This window comes from Pongo pygmaeus, chromosome X, assembly GCF_028885625.2.
Source record: "Pongo pygmaeus isolate AG05252 chromosome X, NHGRI_mPonPyg2-v2.0_pri, whole genome shotgun sequence".
NCBI lineage: Eukaryota > Metazoa > Chordata > Mammalia > Primates > Hominidae > Pongo > Pongo pygmaeus.
In genome coordinates, this window is record NC_072396.2 from 73,135,645 (window position 1) to 73,154,940 (window position 19,296).

Consider the following 19,296-nt stretch of genomic DNA (forward strand, 5'->3'; position numbering starts at 1 on the left):
GCCTCTATTCTGGTCTGCTTCATGCTCTGGCTCTACTTGAGCTCCTGCTTGACTCCTACTGGTGTTACCTATGGGAACAGAAGGTGCTTCCATGGGCCATCCAGTTTCACTACTAGAAGGTCAGGAATACTAGACCTGCGGGACAGAGAAGGTTTTCTCTTGACTATTCTCCAGCCACCCAGAGCTTTTGGGCTTTCCACTCCATCTCTGCTAGTGCCTGCAGAGGAATAAATTACCTAATTGGGCTCCCTTCTTCTGCTGGGTAGAGGGACAGCAGATACAGATTCTGTATGAGTCTTTGCCACTAGGTGGAGGTTCAGAAATCTCCTAGCCGGAGATCATTTTCTGTCATTTTTTGCCACTCCTTGGAGGGCCAGGAGGCACCAAGGCCTGTGTTGCCTTCTGCCACTGGGTAAAGGTCTGGTGGCAGACGCCTGGCCTGGATTATCTTCTGTTGCTAGGTAAAGGGTTAGGAGCCACTGCATCTGGGGAGAGAGGGTTGGGAAGCACCTGGCCAGCTGGCACTGCTGGTGCAAGAGAAGTGCCTGCCACCCACTGGTGTGGGGCAGAGGATGGGTTAGCCTGCTCAGGTTCCACTGTTGTATTAATAGTTACTTTAAGAAGATTGGGTCCCCTGCCACTGGGTAAGGGTTTCCCTGCTAAGTCTTGTTGGGCTTTCCTTTTTCTAATCCTTTGGCCAGAGACAGCAGGCTTTTATTTTTTTCATTTTTGTCTATGCATGTTGGTGATTCCAGGTTGCAGGACTCTCTAGCACTGGGATATATAAGAGACAGAGGGAAAACCCAGGGAACTCACTGCCATGTAGTTTCTCAAGTTGTGATGTCCCTAGCCAGTCCACTTTCTCTCTTCCACTTTTCAAAGCTTTTGTGATTGTCCGTTGAATTGTTTCCCGGGTATTTAGTTGTAGTTAGAAGGAAGAAGGCATCTTGTCCTAGAACCAGAACCCTGACTTACATATATTTTCAATTGTAATAAGTGGCATCCTATTGTCTTTATGTTTCTTCAATGTGCTTTTTTCACAGAATATCATGTTTTTGAGATCCACTCATTTTGGTAAACATACATGTATAATTTATTCATTTTAAATGCTATAAAATTTGCTCTTATATGAATATGCCACAAGTTATTTATTCATTCTCCTGTTGGTGGACAATGAGGTTTCCATTTCTCTCTATTACAAACAATGCTGCAGTAAATGTTCTCATACATGTCTCCTTGTGCACATGTAGGGGAGTTTATTTGGGTCTATATCCAGAGTGAAATTACTAGATCCCAGGATATATACAGCATGAACTTTGCCAAATATTGCCAAATTGCTCTCCAACATCATACCAGTCTATACTCTTGCCAAAAATGTGAGATGTTTCATTTTGCCACATTTTCACCAAAACTTGTATTAATGTAGTCAACTTTATTCAGCTCTTTTCCTGTGAGTCTGCTTTTGTGTCTTCTTTATGAAATCTTTCCCTACACTAAAGTCATAAAAATATTCTTCAATTTTTTTCTTCAATATTTTTTCAAATACTTTAAAAATGTTTTTTCTCCAATTTAGGCCTTTAGTCTGTGTCTGTAACTTATTTTTGTGTATGGTCTGATAAAAGAATCTTATTCTACTTTTTCTAATATGGATAGCCAATTGCTCCAACACCTTTCATTGAAGAGTCCTTTCTTTCCCCATTTATAATGCCACTTCAATCATGTTTCACGTTCCCATAGAGTCTAGGTTGACTCTGAAGTTTAAAAAAACCCTTAAAAAACCCTTAATAAAACAAAAATAAATAATATAAAAAATAATAATAAAGTAAAATAAAATAAAAATAACCCCCCAAAATAAGGGTTAAGTACAATATTGAGTTTAAAATTAGAAACTTTTTATTACAGGTACCCCAAATAAAACCTTAACCTTAAACCAACTTTCTACTAGTAAAGGAACTTTGAGGATCAGGAGTAGAGATTAACACTGATTAAGTACCTGTGAACATTGATTAAGCACCTATGATGTATCAGATACTGCTGGCCAATTTACTGCCATGGTCATTTTATTTATCCTTTGCAATAACTTTGAGAAAGAAATTATGTTATTACCATTTTACAGGTAAGAATGCTAAAACTTTGAAAGGTTAAGTTACCTAGGCCACACAGCAGGTTGGACAGAGCTTAAATTCAGGTCTGTCTGATTCAAAAGAGCTTGATTTTGTCAGTCTACTACACTGCTTCCAAGGAAAGCTCACAGCCCTGAACTGAGGAAAATGTGACTTGCCCATTAGGAGTAGAATATGTGTTACAATGCACTGTTGTGCATTGAATGACCAAGTATTCTCAGAATGACTGCTTTACTTGTTTGCACTCCTGACTAGTGCAAAACGTCAGTCTAAGATGAGCTCCTGCTTCCTCTCTCATCCTCTTCTAGTTTATTTATATCTCTATCTCATATTTCTTCCACTTGAGGTACAAATTTGGTTGTCAGAGACTTTCCTGCTAAGCTCTAGGTAGCATGGGGGAGGAAAAAGTAAACAATGGGTGGTTAAGGGAGGGCTAAATCACTTATTCTTGTTAACATTTTTGGATTGGATTTCATATATTAAAGGAACCAAATGTAACGCTGATGTGATATCAGCCCTTGCATTATTTTGTCATGTTACCACAATTGGATATTGACTTCTTATTAAACTATCATTTTTTTCATTTTTTCCTCCTTTGAACTCGGTGCTCATTGCTCCCCAAGACTGTTTTGAAGAAGTTGTAATAAGTGGCAAAAGCAAGAGATTTGGTATCAGATAACAGAAGTTTGAGTCCTAACTCTGCTTTTGGCTCTGGGATCCTACACAAGTGATATTTTCCTCCTTGAGCTTCAGGTTTCTTCTCTGTAAAATGGACATTAACATGAGTTAATGTGAGGATTAAATAAAATAACAATTGCACATTTACCTTGTAAAATAATGTGTAAAGGGAGGTTCTTATTCATCTGCCATTCTCTATAATCATTTCTGTTCTTTTCACATCTATACCAACAGCTCCCTGCTAGATGACCCTGATGCAGCAACCCTAATGCCATTTTTCTCAAATTCATAAGAATCACCTAGGACTTGCTTTGTAAATACAGATTTCCTGGCTCTACCCTCAGATTTTATTAATAGATCTGAGATGAGGCCCAGAAATCTGTACTTTTAAAATTCTTTCCAGACAATTCTTTAAACACAGCCAGATAGAAGACATACTTTGCCTAAAACACTTAGCACCATATATACAAAGAATTTCTTGGCCCTGAGTGGGATTCAAGGTTAAAGCAGCTTACAGTGAGAGGTTATAAGCCAGCCTTCCCTAATGTTTCAGACTCCCATTCTGCCTAGGTCAAAGAGGACCCAGCCACATGATATCTTAACATTCCCTTCCACTGCTGTGATTGCAGCTGCATCGTGAGTCCTTAGAAGCAAAGCCTAGTAAATTAAACCAGCAATTATTGCTGTTTAAAATGGTAGTGATTTTAAGAGTTTTCTTTGAAAAGTCTGTCAATAGGAGCAGAAGACTATGAATAACACCAAAATATTTAGCTGTCTATTGAAATTTCTTTACAGTATCAAATAAAATGGGAACAGATGCAACTAGACCAGAACTTGGTTAGTAGGTAACAGATTTATTGGGCTTGCTCATTTTAAAAATTAAGGTTATAAACAACATATGTCAAAAATCCTATAAAACTGCTGTGGAAATCATCTTCCTGGAAAGCCCAAATCCCTGCTAATATTCTGAATTTGCTTTTCAGAACTGAAAATGACATTGTATACATCTGCCTCACTATTTGAAACAATGTTTCCTTGAGACAGAGCTCACTCTGCCCTGGGTGTGCATTCAGTAGCTACCCCAAAGTTTCAAATACCTGCTCTCTTCCCAGAATGTAATCCATCCACTCCCTTGAGAGAAGACAAATTCTCTATTTACAAATACAGGTGGAGTTGCTATGAGTTACAGTTTTCTGGAAGTTTTCATATATAGCTCATGACTTGAAAGTAAAAGGAAGTCATGTGACAGTGAAGTCACCAGGTCTTCCATCTATCCTGAAGGATAGAGAGAGACCTGATGAGAATCTCAATTGGCTGTTTTTCTTTTTACTGTCACATATGCAGGTTTCCTGTTGAATCTCTCCGGTCCACTGTTCCCTCTAATGAAGTCATGTTCTGTGCTCAGGGCAGTAATATCCTCAGAAGCAGATGTCTCCCATAAAGCATGACCTCATTCCTTGGAATGGGAAGAGCCAGCAGTAGACTGTTGGGCTAATGGGTGGCGAGGGCTTTATTTTAAAATAGTTTTCTAAAATAATGTGTTTAACTTTTTAATAAATTTCTATCAAAAGGCAAATTAGTTGCTGTTTTTTGTTGTTGTTGTTTTTGTTTTTGTTTTTGTTAACCTCACTCCTTACTTCCAGAAGGGGCAACCACTAGACCAGAAGGAATGGAGTCCTCGCAGAGCACAGGCACTTCCATCCAGTTGTTTGTACAGATGGGTGAAAATTAGGATTTTCCAGATGCTGAATATAGGCTGTGTATCAGACCCCATTGAATCACAGCCTAGATTTCAGCAAGCCTTGTTATAACAGCCCTGGAGCTTAGAGGAAATAAACTGAAGTGCCCAAGGAAAGTTACTGACCCAGATGCTCCAGCAAATTAGGCAAATGGGAATATTGCTAGAGAAGGGAAGAGTAGAGGAAAAGGGTGGACCAATTAGAAGGATGCAGTTTGAAGCCAATCCAAACTTGCTAAAGAGAATGGGCTTTCCAGGCTATTCCTGTTCCTTTAGAAAAGTACATGTAGGGCAGTTCCTGAACACTGACTTCTCAAATTATTAGGAATAACCAAGATGAATGGCATCCTGTACTGTCTGACATCCTATCATCAGGGCTTACAGGCACTGCCCATGTGTTCTAGTGTGTTACTCACTTCTGTTTCTGTCTATGGAGAAGGTGATCACTAAACAAGTTCCAAAGAGCTAATTTCCTAAACATGAAGGGCAAAGAGCTTTTCCATAAACAAGATCCATAAACAAGGAAACATGATAAGGTAGTTACCATCTGAGCTTGGTACCTTCAATTTGTAAATTTAATCACTACATCCCCATAAGAGGTCCATTTCAGTTACAGCTATGCATTAAAAATGAAGATATGCCAATAATTCTGTAAATATTAATTGATGGCAGTAAATACTGAAATTAAATTTCCTTTCCCAACTCCCACATTAGTCACCTTGGCCAGCAACCAGCCCTCCTCCAGATAACTCTTTAAGCTTCATCTCCACCATAAAACCTGATATGGTTTGGCTCTGTGTCCCCACCCAAATCTCATCTTGAATTGTACTCCCATAATTCCCACATGTGAATGGGAGATAATTGAATCGTGGGAGCAGTTTCCCCCATACTGTTCTCATGATAGTGAATAAGTCTCACGAGATCTAATAGTTTGATAAGGGGAAACATGTTTCGCTTGGCTGTCATTCTTTCCCTTGTCTGCTGCTATGTGAGACGTGCCTTTCACCTTCCACCATGATTGTGAGGCCTCCCCAGCCATGTGGACATGTAAGTCCATTAAACCTCTTTTTCTTCCTAGTCTCAGGTATGTCTTTATCAGCATCATGAAAATGGACTAATATGGTAAACTGGTACCAGCAGAAAGGGGTGTTGCTGAAAAGATACCCAAAAAAGTGGAAGCAACTTTGGAACTAGGTAACAGGCAGAAGTTGGAGCAGTTTGGAGGGCTCAGAAGAAGACAGGAAAATGTGGGAAAGTTTGGAACTTCCTAGAGACGTGTTGAATGGTTTTGACAAAAATGCTGATAGTGATATAAACAATAAGGTCCAGGCTGAGGTGGTCTCAGATAGAGATGAGGAACTTGTTGGGAACTGGAGCAAAGGTGATTCTTGTTATGTTTTAGCAAAGAGACTGGCAGCATTTTGCCCCTGCCCTAGAGATTTATAGAACTTTGAACTTGTGAGAGATGATTTAGCGTATCTGGCAGAAGAAATTTCTAAGCAGCAAAGCACTCAAGAAGTGACTTGGGTGCTGTTAAAAGCATTCAGTTTTAAAAGGGACACAGAGCATAAGAGTTTGGAAAACTAACCTGACAATGGGATAGAAAAGAAAATTCCATTTTCTGAGGAGAAATTCAAGCCAGCTGCAGAAATTTGCATAAGTAACGAGAAACCGAATGTTAATCCCCAAGACAATGGGGAAAATGTCTACAGGGCATCTCAGAGGTCTTCAAAGCAGCCCTTCCCATCACAGGCCTGGAGGCCTAGGAGGGAAAAGTGGTTTCATGGGCCAGGCCCAGGGTCCCTGTGTTGTGTGCAGCCTAGGGACTTGGTGCCCTGCATCCCAGCCGCTCTAGCAGTGGCTAAAAGGAGCCAACATAGAGCTTAGGCCATAGCTTCAGAGGGTGCAAGCCCCAAGCCATGGCAACTTCCACTTGGTTTTGAGCCTGCAAGTGTACAGAAGTCAAGAATTGGGATTTAGGAACCTCCGCCTAGATTTCAGAAGATGTATGGAAATTCCTGGATTCCCAGGCAGAAGTTTGCTGCAGGGGCGGGATCCTCATGGAGAACCTCTGCTAGGGCAGTGCAGAAGGGAAAAGAGGGGTCAGAGTCCCCATACAGAGTCTTTACTGGGGCACTACCTAGTGGAGTTGTGAAAAGAGGGCCACCATCCTCCAGACCCCAGAATGGTAGATCCACTGACTGCTTGCACCATGCACCTGGAAAAGCCACAGACACTCAACACCAGCCCATGAAGGCAGCTGGGAGGGAGGCTGTACCGTGCAAAGCCACAGGGGCGGAGCTGCCCAAGACCATGGGAACCCACTTCTTGCATCAGCTGGATATGAGACATGGAGTCAAAGGAGATCATTTTGGTACTTTAAGATTTGACGGCCCTGCTGGATTTCAGACTTGCATGGGGCCTGTAGCCCCTTTGTTTCAGCCAATTCCTCCCATTTGGAATGGCTGTGTTTACCCAATGCCTGTACTGTACCCTTATTGTATCTAGGAAGTAACTAACTTGCTTTTGGTTTTACAGGCTCGTAGGCAGAAGGGACTTGCCTTGTCTCAGATGAGACTTTGAACTGTTGACTTTTGAGTTAATGCTGAAATGAGTTAAGACTTTGGGGGACTGTTGGGAAGGCATGATTGGTTTTGAAATGTGAGGACATGTGATATGGGAGGGATCAGGGGCAGAGTGATATGGTTTGTCTTTGTTTCCTCACCCAAATCTCATCTTGAATTGTACTCCCATAATTCCCACGTTGTGGGAGGGACCTGGTGGGAGATAATTGAATCATGGGGGCAGTTTCCCCCATACTGTTCTCGTGGTAGTGAATAAGTCTCACAAGATCTGATGGTTTGATAAGGGGAAACGTGTCGCTTGGCTCTCATTCTTTCTCTTGTCTGCCACCATGTGAGATGTGCCTTTCACCTTCCACCATGATTGTGAGGCCTCCCCAGCCACATGGAACTGTAAGTCCATTAAACCTCTTTTTCTTCCCAGTCTCGGGTATGTCTTTATCAACAGTGTAAAAACAGACTAATACAAAGCCTTCCTAGGGCAACCTCCCAGACTTTGTTTCTTATCTCCTTGAGTCCATCCTTCCTGTCTCCTCCTTCTGTACCTTTGTCTTTCATCCTTCCCACCTCTGATGCCTCTAGAGACAATAACATTGGTGCCTGAAATAAAAATAAATGGAAAACAGATAAGAGGAGATTATGAACTTTAAAAAAATCAGTGTAGCTGGGTGGACTGAGAAAAATAAACTGAGGTCGTGTATGAGTTGTTGTCTCTCAAGAAAGTGTTACGCACTAGGAATAACCATATTATTTTCAATGAAGGTTACTGGACTTTTTTTCTACCAGGGAGAAAAAAATCACCCAATGATATCCTAGAAAAAGGGAGTTACGGCTGAGTATAGTGGCTCATGCCTGTAATCCCAGCATTTTGGGAGGCCAAGGTGGGTGGATCACTTGAGGTCAGGAGTTCAAAACCAGCCTGGCCAATACGGTGAAACCCCATCTCTACTAAAAATACAAAAAAAAAATTAGCCGGGCACAGTGGCAGGTGCCTGTAATCCCACCTACTCAGGAAGCTGAGGCAGGAGAATTGCTTCAACCCAGGAGGCAGAGGTTGCAGTGAGCTGAGATGGCGCCGTTGCACTCCAGCCTGGGCTACAAGAGTGAGACTCCATCTCAGAGAAAAAAAAAAGGAGAAAAAGAGAAAACGAGAGTTAGGCCCAAACCGAGATATTACAGAACAAAACAGTTCCCATGTTCCTTAAACTGTTACAAAGCATAGAAAGAGAAATAATTCCTCTCAGTTCATGTCATAAAATTGGTATAACCTTGATAGCAAACTCTTCCAAAGCACTACCAGAAAGGCAACTAAAGATATCTCACATAAAAATCATAGGTAACTACTAGCAAATCAAACCATGCAATATATTTAAAGTATAGTGTGTCATGACCAAGTAGGGTTTGTCCTAGGAATGCAAAGATTATTCAATAATAGGAAATCTCTTAATATTATATTATATCATCAACTCAAAGGATATAAATCATTTGATCACCTCAGGTGTCACAAAGGCATTTAATAAAAATTTAACACTCTTTCCTGATTATTCTTAGTAAACGAGGAATAAAAGGACATTCTCTAATATGATAAAGAATATCTTGGCCTAATAAACAGCTTAGTACTTAATGGTAAATATATTAGAGGCATTTCTGCTAGAATTGGGAATAAGACAAAGATGCTCATTATAACTGCTGATGTTCAACATTATTCTTGAAGTTCTTACCAACGTAATGGGGCAAGAAATTGAAATAAGAGATATAACTGTTGGGGAATTATACAAAGTACCATTATTTACAGATATTGTTCTATAGCTAGAAAACCCAAGAGAATGGATTAAAAAGATATTATAAATAGCAATCACCAAGGTGGCCAGTTCTTATATTATCTGTTTGTAGTACAAATATGGTACTAGCATGTCTTGTGTTCAAACAACATTTATAAGTTGAATATAATTGAAAGAATTAACTGAGAAAGAACTTTCTACAGGCAGTTAAATCCTTCAAGGCCATTTCAGAATCTTGCTGTGTCTTGGGATAATTATCGTGAACACCAATTTATATTGGATAAAGAGGTTCAGTTCATTGAGATTTCTGTTTGCTTGAGTTTGGGACAAATGAAGTTTATATGGTTATAGAATTTTGCAAAAAGGTGAATTTGTCTTTATTGAGTGCCTAGAGAATATCTTATACTTGCTTTTCATGTTATCTTGTATAAACCTCATAACAACTCTGTAAGGTAAGTAATAGTATCCCCATTTTATAAATGAGAATGTACTCAGAGAGATGAAGCAATTTGCTCAGTGTCATGCAGCGCTTACTAAGTAGTGGAGCTGGGCTTGAATGCAGTTCTGTGACTTCAAAGACCATGCCTTTTCCACTAGTGACTTTCAATTATGTGTTCAATTTCCCTGGAAGAGAAATGTATTTCCTGGGACAAAGTTCTGCTGAGTATAATGTATAGAGGATGGCCAACACACAGCTACCAAAACAGACACTGCCTTTACGGAGAAGGGGGTAGCAATAATGAAAATATTAAAGGCAAGATAAATACTTACCATGTTGAAGGATAATCCCAGAAGAATCCAGGTAGTATACCCTTCTTAGGGAAAAAAATTGGATTGGCTCTTTCTAAATCAAAGTATTAGCAGCACCTCCATCCTAGGGCAGGCACTAATGTAAATGACTGGAGTACACACAAACTGAACATCAGAAATCCTTAGTTTGTCCCATCAGAAGAATCCAATGTGACTCAGGATAAGCTCCATTCCTGATTAAAGGGACACAACATGCACAATAGCACAATAGCTAGCCATCTTGAACTGTTCTGGGACCCAGTCTAGAGCCATGTTGCATATGTGTGGTTCTCAATGTAATCGCTGTTTGTGGTTTGGCTGGCCAGCTGCCATGGTAGCACTCCTCCTCAGTGAAGAGGAGCCAGCCAAATGGCTGTCATCATGTGCTTCTGGGAACAGCACATTGATGCCAGCCATTTGGGCCCCTTCAGCCCATTGATGGGGTTAACCTGCCCACAGTAAGACATGGTAGCTCTGATGATTTATGTCACGTCCCAAAAGTAGATTCCCTTCTGACTCCTATGTTCTGCTGAACAAAAAGGTTGGATGATAAATTGCCAGTGTAACCTTTACTATGTTTAGTGAGTTAACACATCTCAACTACTGAAGCAATCCATTTGATTCATGTGCATACTGCTTAAAATAATTCTTTGCATTTGCTTAGCACTTCATACCTTCCAAAGCTGTTTTTGCTTCTATTATCTCATTAATCCCAAGAGCTGGAGATGGAATACTCTGGAATATTCTTACCCTCAGACTTCTGTTGAGCCCAAGTAAAGGAGAAATGGTGCTCAGGGCTTGTCCTAGAGTAGTGGTTCTCAACCTTGGTCACACATTAGACTCCCCTGGGAAGGTTTGAAAAATTCTAATGCCCAGGCCTCAACCCACACCAATTGCATCAGAATTCCTAGGGCTGGGGTCCAAGCATTGAGAGTTCTTGAAACTCCACAGGTGATTACAATGTATAGACAGATTTGAGAACCACTAAGAAGATAAATTCAATCTGAGGCATGTGAGTTCCCAGTAACAGGAATGCGTTCAAGTGGCAGTGTTACAGTGGTATTAGAGACATGGGCTGTATCATTCTCCATGAGGGTTGAAGTCCTGGAACAAAATGTGCTCATGAAAGAGTGTGTAGATAAAGAAAAGCAGGGGCCTGAAGACTAACTTTTGGTATTCATAGTGTTAAGGTTTCTATCTGTGTTAACCTAGTTTTTTTTTCCAAAGGCAACATGATTTCATAATGAAAAAAAAAAACATGAGTAATCAGAGGCCTTTGTGGAAGGAACTGTGCATATATCTAAAGGGATCAATGGGTGTAATTTATTTAGACTTTCAAAAAATCTCTAACTGACGTTCCGCAGCAAAGGTTATTATGCTTTAAGTTATGTCACCATGAACCATGGAATTAGAGGGGCCATCCTATGAAGAGGGCTTGAACGCAGGGATAAAGGGGAGTGATAAATGCTGTTTCTGGTTTTATTAAACATTTTTATATATAGTCTGGGTGAAAGAGTTTGCAGTGAAATCTCTAAGTTTGCAGATGATGAATCATTTAGTCCAAACACCTATTCAAAGTTCTGCCACTTACTAGCTGTGTGACCCTTGAAAAGTTACTTAACCTCTCTTGTCCTGTTTCCTCAACTGTAAGATAATGGAATTGGACATGAACATCTCAGCTAGAAATTCTGTAGATTAGCTTAACTCAGCTCCCCTCTCTGTGTTGATAATGAAAACAACACATAATCAAGTTCTTTGGTTGATTAGGGCAATGTTAGAAAGTGACAATTATGGGGTCAAGGAGCAGAGAAAGCAATTGTTATACAGAATTATTCACTATACAGAATTCATTGTAACCAGATTGGCAAAGCACTATTTCTGCCAGCCATCTGCTGGAACACAAAAATAGCTTTGTTATACAGGACCGTCCTTTATAATTGGATTTAACCTGTATGACAGATTTCTTCAACAATAAATTTATAAATCCTTATATAGCATTTTAGACCTGAGGTTCATAAAATTTTGGAGTAAGAGGTCACCAAGTCCATACCTATATTTGGCAGAAGGAGAGAGAAATGCAGACAGATGAAGTGATTCGCCCAAGGTCAGACAGCAAATAAGTCACAGAGCTGTATCTCTGGACAACTACTCCGGTTTTCTTCTCCCTACACTCAGTTCTCAAAGCAGTCAGGAATATAGCCATTTGAGTCCCAGGCCAGACCGATTTTGAAGCTGTTTGGTTAGCCCTGCCAGGTAGGTATGTGGCTTGATAATGATGGTGATAGAAAATGAATGTGATGATGATAGCTGCTATTTATTGAGTGGCTATATGTGCTAGGCCTTGTGTTAAGTACCGTAAATTATCTAATTCAATCCTCCTGATATCCCTTTTGAGGTAGATATTATTGTCCCAATTTTCATAAATGAAAAAACTGATTGAGAGGTGAACTAACTTGCCCAAGTTACATAGCTATTGAATATCATTATAGAACTAGAATTCAAACCCAGTTCTGAAAAGTTAACAAAGTTCATGCTCTTTCCACAACCCCAGTATTTCCCAAACAGTACAATCCAGAACATTAAGTCAACAAGAGATAGGTATTTCTTTAAATAGCTTCTATAACCAAATAAGTTTGGGAAATGCTGCATTTCATATCCCGTTTTTGAAGAGTCACATTTCCAAGTAGTATATTAAAGGATATGAGAAATCTTCAGTGAAGAAATCTGTTTTTCCTTAACCATGTGTTTCCCAAACTCTTTTTTGACCAAGGAGCCCCATTTCCAATAACATCCGTTGATGTCACACAGGACCCTGGTGCTCTCTAGAACACAGTGTGAAAAACACTGCATGATCTCCCATTCATCTTTCTGATTATCTTCAGAGATTGTTACCCTTAGGCCTAGCTTTCTCCATCATAACTACTAAAGCGACCAAAGACTAAGTGTGGCAGAATACTTATTTAGCAAAGACACATGCTTATGACTTTGGGAACATATTTGGTAACATGAAGAAACCTATACCTCATGAAACTTTGAGGGACCATTATGCTTCTGAAATGTCAGTAGTTGGTGGGACTCTTTTATTACTGTCTTAACCACAGTAATATTTTTTAGTCTTTTCCAAACCAAGCCAGAACTGAGCCAGAGAAGTTTCACAGCTGATCATAACTTAAGTTTGTGGAGCCTGAAGCCCCAGAGATGGGCCCCTGCTGCAAGGGCTAGAGAGGAAATCCTTGGATGAGAAATGTAAGCCATCTCGCATAAGAAATACTTGAGATTGGGATGGGATGGGGCGGGATGAGAATCAACTTGCAAACCCCTACCTTTTCTTGCCTTTTTGTCACGTTTACAGCAGATGTTGAAACTGTAATCTGGGTTCTGAACGTGGGCATTCCGTGTGGTTCTCATTCAAAATTCTCACTCTTCTTTGAAGCTAATGGCTTCTATCTTCTTCGTATATATTGAGCTTGCCACGCGTATTTGCACATTTCCTCTGTTTACAATTCTAATAGTGTGAGATAGAAAATAAAATAAACTCTTAAGATGCCAAGATTTAAAGATACAAACTTTATTGAAGAATGGTTTTCTTATTCTTGAATAAAATGTCCATTCCTGTACCTCCCTGGTTGCTAGCCATTGCCTTCTCTTTATTCCTTTACTAACTGGTACTGAAGAAATGTTGACAATGTCCAGTTCTCTGGTATTGTTCTCGACATAAAGGGAGAAAAGCATGAAAGCTAGAAGCCTGGGCCAGGAGCAGTGACTCACACCTGTAATCCCAAAGAGGCCAATGAAGGAGGATTGCTTGAGGCCCGGATTTTGAGACCAGCCTGGGCAACATAGTGAGAACCCATTGCTACAAAAAATAATTTTAAAAAACTAGCTGGGTGTGGTGGCACATGTCTGTAGTCCTAGCTACTTGGGAGGCTGAGGCAGGAGGATTGCATGAGCCCAGGAGGTTAAGGCTGCAATGGGCCATGATTGTGCCACTGCACTCCAGCCTGAGCCACAGAACAAGACCATGTCTCAGGAAAAAAAGGTGGGGGAAAGCTGGAGCCTACTACCTGTATAACCAGAGAACAAATAAAATTAAATTAAAATTTATGAATACCTACTCTGTGCACATGACTTTCATTTATTTAGGTCATAAAATAACTATAAATTGATAGAATTATGCCCATTTTACAAATGGACAGTTTTTTGAAACTATTATCATTAATACTTTAAGCGTAGCATGACTGTGATTCAATGGAAGGTACAATGAGCTTGGAGTCAGAAGAATCTTGGTTTACTTCCCAAGTTTACCACTTTCTTCGTCATTCATTTGTTCATTCAGCAAACATTTTTATTGAACAGCTACTATAAAAGAAATGCTTTAGGAGCTGGAGATACAGAGATGAGTAATTCACAGCCCTTGCCATCAAGGAGTTAACAATGTATTAAGTAGAGTGATCACATATCAGAAAATTATAATTTGATAAATGCAACAGTGTGTTAATGGAACACAGAGGAATTAGTGTCTGACTTTTAAAGTTTTAAAGGATGTGTAGGTATTGAGGGAAAGTGGGACTGGAGAAGGGCACTTCAAGCAGAGGGAATGGCATGAAGAAAGGTACAGAGGCAAGAGGTATGTGAAAGGTGTGGTGGATGTAGAGCCAGGGCTTGGAGATTCATGTTGAACTACATGCCGTGCAGTGTTGCTTTTAAACTAGTGGATGTTTTATAAATTTATTTTTATAATTACAGACTATTTTTAGAACATTTTTTGTGTACAGGAATATTGAACAGAAACAGAGAGTTCCTGTATACTCCCTCTCTTCCCACCCTTGGCAACCACTGATCTTTTTACTATCTCTGTAGTTTTTCCTTTTCCAGACTGCCATATGGTTGGAATTATACAGTATGTAGCATTTTCAAACTGACTTCTTTCACTTAGCAATATGCATTTAAGGTTCCTCTGTGTCTTTTTCTGGATTGATAGCTTATTTATTTTTATTGCTGAATAATATTCCATTATATGGATGTCCACAGTTTATTTAACCATTTACCTATTAAATGACATCTTAGTTGCTTCCAATTTGGGGCAATGATGAATAAATCTGCTATAAACATTGGTATGAAGGTTTTTGTGTGGACGTAAGTTTTCAGCACATTTGGGTAAATAAACACCTAGGAGCACAATTTATGGGTCATATGGTAAGACTATGTTTAGCTTTATAAGAAACTGCCAACCTGACTTCTAAAGTGGCTGTAACATTTTGCATTCCCACCAGCAATAAGTGAGAGTTCTTTTTGTTCCATATTCTCTCAAGCATTTAGTATTGTCAGTATTTTGAATTTTAGCCCTTCTAAGAGATGTTTGGTGCTATCTCATTGTTTTAAGTTGCAATTCCCTAATGACAAATGGTGTTGAGCATATTTTTCTATGCTTATTTGCCATCTGTATATCTTCTTTGTTGAGGTGTCTATGCAAATCTTTTGCCCATTTCTTAATTGGATCATTTTTTTCTGATTTTTGAGTTTTCTGTTCAGATATTTGCCCATTTCTTAATTGGATCATTTTTTTCTGATTTTGGAGTTTTCTGTTCAGATCTTTGCCCATTTCTTAATTGGGTTAACTGTTTTCTTATTGTTGTTGTAGGAGTTCTTTATGTATTTTGGATAAGTCCTTTATCAGATACATGTTTTACAAATATTTTCTCCCAGTCTGTGGCTTGTCTCTTGATTCACTTAACATCTTTCTCAGAAATTTTTAATTTTAATGAAGTTCAACTTATCAATTTTTTTTCTTTCACAGATGTGCTTTTGGTGTTCTATCTAAAAATTCATTGCAAAGCCCAAGGTCATCTAGATTTCTCCTATGTTATCTTATAAGAGTTTTATGGTTTTGTGTTTTGCATTTGGATCTATGATCCATTTTGAGTTAATTTTTGTCAAAGTTGTCTAGATTTTTTTTGTATAAATGTCCAGTTATCCCAGCACCATTTGTTGAGAAAAAAACTATCCCTTCTCCATTAGGTTGCCTTTGCTCCTTTGTCAAAAATTTATTGACTGTATCTGTATGGGTCTATTTCTGTTCCATTAATTTGTGGTATTTCACAAATACCACTGTCTTGATTACTGTAGCTTTATAGTAAGTATTGAATCAAGTAGTGTCATTCTTGAACTTTGTTGTTATTCTTCAATATTGTGTTGGCTGCTCTGAGTCTTTTGTCTTCCCATATAAACTTTAGAATCAGTTTGTTGATACCCACAAAGCAACTTGCTGAGATCTCGATATTGTTTGGCTGTGTCCCCACCTAAATCTCATCTTGAATTGTGGTTCCCATAATCCGTACATGTCGTGGAGGGACCTGGTGGGAAGTAATTGAATCATGGAGGCAGTTACTCCCATGCTGTTCTGGTGATGATGAGTGAGTTCTAGTGAGATCTGATGGTTTTATGAGGGGCTTTTCCCCCTTTGCTCAGCACTCCTTTCGCCTGCCTCCATGTAAGACGTGCCTGTTTTGCCTTCTGCCATGATGGTAAGTTTCCTGAGGCCTCCCCAACCATGTGGAACTGTGGGTCAATTAAACCTCTTTTCTTTATAAATTACCCAGTCTTGGGTATGTCTTCATAGCAGCATGAAAATGGACTAATGCAGATCTTAATTGGGATTGCTATAGACAAATTTGGGAAAAAGTGACATCTTAACAATATTGAGTCTTCCTATCCATGAACATTGATCATGGATAGGAAGACACAATATTATTAAGATGTCCATTGATTTAGATCTTTATTTCCTTTCATCGAAGTTTTGTATTTTTCCTCATATAGATATTCATATTTTGTTAGATTTATACCTATTTCTCTATATATTATGTTAATATAAATAGCATTTGTTTTTAATTTCTAAATTCCAGTTGGTCACTGCTGGTATGTAGGAAAGCAATTGATTTTTATATATTAGGTGTGTATCCTGAAACCTTATTATAATTGCTACTTAGTTCTAGAAGATTTTTGTTGATTCCTTGGGATTTTCACATAGACAATCATGTAATCTGTGAACAAAGACAGTTTTGTCTCTTACTTCTCAATCTTTATGCCTCTTATTTCCTGTTCTTGACTATTGCATTAGCTAGCATTTCCAGTATTATGTTCAGTAGGAGTGGTGAATGGGAGCATCCTTGCCTTGTTCCCAATCTTAAAGGGAAAGCATCTAATTCCTCACCATTAAATTAGCTGTATGGTATATGGATGTCCAATTATTCCAGGATCATAAATATTCTGAATGTTATAGATGTTCTCTATCAAATTGTGGAAGTGCGCTTTGATTCATAATTGGCTGAGAGTTTTTATCATGAAGTGATGTTGCATTTTGTCAAAAATCCTTTTTTGGATCTATTGACATGATCATATGATTCTTCTTTAACCTTTTGATGAGTAATGGGATTCAATTAATTGATTTTTGAATGGTTAACCAGCCTGCATACCAGGAATAAATCCCATTTGGTTGTGGTATATAATTATTTTAATACATTGTTGGCTTTGATTAGGTAATATTTTATTGAAGATTTTTGCATCTATATTCAAGAGATAGCAGTGGTAGTTCTCCTTTCTTGTAGTGCCTCTGTCTGTTTGGGATATCAGGGTAATGCTGACCTCATAGAATGAGGTAGGAAGTGTTTCCTCTGCTTCTATTTCCTTTTTTATATAAATTCAACTTTTATTTTAGATTTGGGGGTACATGTGCAGGTTTGCTATATGGGCATATTGCACAGTGCTGAGGTTTGGAGTATAGATGATCTCATCACCCAGGTAGTGCCTCTGATTTTATTTTTTGAAACAGACTGTAAAGAATTAGTATGATTTCATCTTTCAATATTTGATTAAATTCACCAGTGAAACCACTGGGGCCTCGTGCTTTCCCTTCTGGAAGGTTACGAATTGTCAATTCAATTTTTTTATTACATATAGGCCTACACAGATTACCTATTTCTCCTTGTGTGAGTTATGGTAGATTGTGTCTTTTAAAGAATTCGCCCATTTTACCTAAGTGATCAAATTTGTGGGCATAGAGTTATTCATGATACTCTTTTATTGTTCTTTTAATGTCCATGGGATCAATAGTGATGGCAGCCCCTCTTTCACTTCTGATATTAGTAAAATTTGTGTCTTCTCGCTCTTTCTTGGTAGGAGTTTGTCAATTTTTTTGGTCTGGGAACCAGCTTTCAATTTCATTGATTTTCTCTATTGCTTTCCTGTTTTTACTTTCATTTATTTTTGCTCTCATTTTTATTACTTCCTTTCTTCTGCTTACTTTACATTTAATTTGTTCTTTACTTCTAGTTTCTTAAGGTAGAAGCTTAGATATTGATTTTATATCTTTCTCCTATTCTAATATATGTATCCAATACTATAAATTTCCCTCTCAGCACTGCTTTTGCTCCATCCCACAAATTTTGATAGGTTTCATTTTAATTGTCATCTTGTTCAAAATATATTTTTAATTTTCCTTGAGACTTTGACCCATGTCTTATTTAGAAGGGTGAATTTGTTTGTTTGTTTGGTTTGGTTTGGTTTGGTTTGGTTTTGATACGGAGTCTCACTCTGTCTCCTAGGCTGGAGTGTAGTGGCTCAGTCTTGGCTCACTGCAACGTCCGCCTCTCAGGTTCAAGTGATTCTCCTGCCTTAGCCTCCAGAGTAGCTGGGATTACAGGCATGCACCACCATGCCCAGCTAATTTTTGTATTTTTAGTAGAGACAGAGTTTCACCACGTTGGCCAGGCTGGTCTCAAACTCCTGACCTCAGGTGATGTGCCCGCCTCAGCTTCCCAAAATGCTGCGATTACAGATATGAGCCACTGCACCCAACCTAGAAGGATGTTTTTAAATCACCAAGTAGTTTGGGATTTTTCCAACTATCTTGTTATTAATTTTTAGTGTAATTCCATTGTGATATAAGAGCATACTTTGTATGATATCTCTTTTTATTTTTTAAGGTGTGTTTTATGGCACAGAATATGGTCTGCCTTGTTCAGTGTTCCATGTGAATCTGAGAAGAATGTGTATCCTACTATTGTTAGATGAAGTATTCTATAAATGTCAGTTAGATCTAGTTGATTGATGGTACTATTCAGCTCAACTATATTGTCACTGATTTTCTGCCTGCTAGATCTGGCAATTACTGAGGACGTATTGAAGTCTCCAACTAATAGTCGATTCATCTATTATTTCTCCTTGCAGTTATTTTGCCTTATGTATTTTGATGTTCTGTTATCAGGCACGCATACATTAAAGATTGTTATGTTTTCCTGGAGTACTGACTCTTTTTTATCATAATGTAATACCCGTCTTTATCCCTAATCATTTTCCTTGCTCTGAAGTCGGCTTTGTCTGAAATTAATACAGCTATCCCAGCCTTCTTTTGATTAGGAGTTAGCATGATATATCTTTCTCCATCCCTATACTTTAATCTACCTGTGTCTTTATATTTAAAGTGGATTTTTTTATAGACAACATATAGTTGGGTCTTGTTTCTTCATTCACTCTGACAGTCTTTGTCTTTTAACTGGTGTGTTCAGAGCATTCACATTTAAATTGATTATTGATATAGCTGCATTAAT

The 19,296-nt window shown here is 38.7% G+C and overlaps 1 protein-coding gene across 4 annotated transcripts in view; it reads left to right on the forward strand.

Moving 5' to 3' along the window:
• Window positions 1-19,296, forward strand: part of EDA (ectodysplasin A) — a 413,821-nt gene that overhangs the window by 365,065 nt on the left and 29,460 nt on the right. The window lies entirely within an intron of this gene.